Genomic DNA, 2,941 nt, shown 5'->3' on the forward strand with positions numbered 1-2,941 from the left:
CGGCTCGCGAGCTTTTCTCCGGGCAGGTTGTATTTCGAACTCCGGAGCCCAGTCGGTCGGACCCGGCCACCCGCGTCCCATTCTTTCCTCCACGTTTATTTACTTTTTTTTCTCCAACCAGGTGATTTGGGGGTTGTTTGCGTAGAATTTTCTGCCAGCCGAGAACGAATAGGATTGGCAAGCCAAAACCACTCTTTGGAGCCCGTTTGTTCACTCCTATCCACTGCTCCTGGTTCCTTGAACGAGGAAATCCCTTCCTTACTTAGCCAAGTTTGTCCCTTTGCTCAGAGCCAGGAGGCAAGTGCAATCCGACGCTTCCCTCGCTGCCCGGCTTTTGGGTCAAAGACTGGTTGTCAGCTGAGCCACAGGTTTGCGGGAGAGCTGCGCAGAGTCAGGCGGCTCCCGAGACGGAGGGAATCCTGAGTTCGCGCCCTGAAGAAGGGTGCAGGACTCTGGGAGGGGGTAGGTGTCAGAAGGCCGTGGCAGCCCGGGCTTTGGCCTGCCTGGTGCAGCTGACTTTTGTCTCAGTAGGTGTTCTGTAAAAATGTGACAGGTTATTAGCAAACGAAGGGGCATGAAGGTCATTGAAAGTGCCCTACGCTCTGGGCCAAATATGCTGTGGCTGCCCATTCCTCAGTGGGGCCCAGCACACCGGTCTGAGGGCAGCCCACAGTCCTAAGGCATCAGCGCAGGAGTGGAATCTGGCCTTGGCCTGCCTACACCTGGTAGCCTCCAGAGATGAGTGACCGGCCAGGGAGGACACTGTAAGGGCTTCAGCACGGGTGCGCAGGGGAGAGGGAATCCTTTTCACCCCGCAGAATAAGGCGAGTCCTGGATTCTCCCATGCCCGGTTGCGGCTCAGCCCCCAAACTGCTGACCCAGGGAGACAGACTGGGGGACGTGGACTTAGAATAATGGGCATGAGCTGACTTGCTATCACTGCAAGTATCTAGACGGGAGAATCTGTTCAGAGACCATGATCCTCAAATGGGTTCTCAACTGGACCCTCGATTCAAGAAAAGATTCTCAAGACAGAGTTCACGGCCCCCACGCAGGCAGGTTTGGCTAGGCTTAGAGGTTCATTAAAATAGCGCAGGAATAACGGGTGCAAGAGGCCACAAACCCGCTTGAGGCTTTGGGGATCCCCACCTCCCTCAGGTCGGGAGGGGGGGGGCAAACCCTGCCTTTTGTTTGCTGGTGAGGGATGCGCATTGTGGCAGCAGCCGAGCAAAGGGGGGAAATTAATTGCAGCCAATTAATAATTAATCCCCTTTAAACAACTTTATTATCTCTCCCGAACGACAGGGATTTGTCTGATAACCCCCCGAAGACCAAATGTCAAGTTTAACCAAATAGTTATTGCTTTATCAACCCGAGTCTGCAAATAAATTAATCAAAAGCAAATCTGTCCTTTGTGCGGCTCATTTGCTGGTAATGGATGGATATGAAGATTTGCCGATATTATTGTCTGTCATTCAATCTAACAAAGTGAACATTTATTGCATATATATTAAAAATTATCCCGGAATCGAGTGGCGCCGGGTTGCATTTATTGGAGTCTTCCCAGGGGTGAGGTCCCCTCGGATGGGAGCGCGTGGGGAAGAGAGAAAGTGCAAGAGCGCGCGTCCCAAATCTCTTTAAGCCTCGGCGCCCGCCTCGGCGCCCTCCCCGCGGCGTCCCGCCCCGTAGCCTTTGCCCTCAGCCGCGGGACGTGCTGGCCTCCGCCTGCCGCTCCGCCCGGGCCAGCAGAGCGTGGGGAAGCCGAGATGCTGTCAAAACAGAGGCCGGGAGCCCAGAGCGCGAGGGGACCGGCCCGAGGAAATTTGGGGTGTGATTGAAGAGAGAGAGACGGGAGGGGGGGACAGTTTCTCTTTGTCTTCTCTCGGGTTACATCATTTTCTAATTAGGCATAAAATTGTCTTCATACACTGGTATTGCTGCCTTCATAAACATCACCATTATGGACCATAAGGACGCCATTGTGGGGAGGCCGTCCCCAAAATAGAAAGAGCTAGGGAGGGAGAGGCCTGGAGTCCGGGAGGCCAGGCTTTGTCCTCCCCTGGGAGAAGATGGATGGCCAGTGTCACGCAGATGATGACTTGGGACTATTAAATTGTCAGAGGGGAAGAATCTTTACCAGCCCCCAACGCTGATGACAAATTCTGGAGGCAGGATCCGGAGGATCTTGGAGGGTCTTGGGTAGAAAGCCAGGGCCGGGTGGCTGGGTTAGCTCGGCAGGTTGGAGGAGAGGCAGGTTATCTGCCGGCAGGTGCTGAGTGGAGGGCAGTGGGGGGCGAAGGCGGGGGGGGGGGGGGGGGGGGGGGGGGGCGAAGCTTCCCTCTCCTTCCAGGCATTCTGGCCTCAGCTGTGCTCAGCGCTCAGGGCACACCTGATTTCGAGCTGACTTCCCATCCCAACCCCATCGCCAAGGCTGGGGGGCAAGTGGGGTCAGAGAAAGGAGAGGGCAGCAAGCCCGGAGCAGATAAGGGCAGTGCCAGGCGGGGAGACAATTGTTCTCATTATTTGGAGCTGAGGCCCAAGCCCGGCCTCCCGCCTGGTCGGGGGGCCGTCGCTAAATGGATGGAGATGGATGGAGGCGCCCCGAGCCCCCGGCGTCGTGTCAGACCCCGGGCAATTACTGTCCCGCCAGGCTGGACGCACTGCCGTCCACCCTGACCCCGGCGCGCGGGCCCACTGGCTACCCGCGCCGACTGGGCTATTCGTTCTCTCGCCTGTACAATAACCCGACTTGACATAAATAACTCCCCCGCGCTTGTCTACATCTGCTTGACCCTCTGAACCTGCGGAAAACCTTTGCCGCATTTAGCCAAATTACATTTTTCTTTGGGGGGCGGGGAAAGGTTTTAAAACTGCAAATTCTCCTCTTCTGCTTTGGGCACCGCTAGCCAGGTTTCTGGTGTATTTGGAATTGTCACTTCGT

This window comes from Lontra canadensis, unplaced genomic scaffold (assembly GCF_010015895.1).
Source record: "Lontra canadensis isolate GAN:19392208 unplaced genomic scaffold, GSC_riverotter_1.0 scaffold1, whole genome shotgun sequence".
Classification (NCBI taxonomy): domain Eukaryota; kingdom Metazoa; phylum Chordata; class Mammalia; order Carnivora; family Mustelidae; genus Lontra; species Lontra canadensis.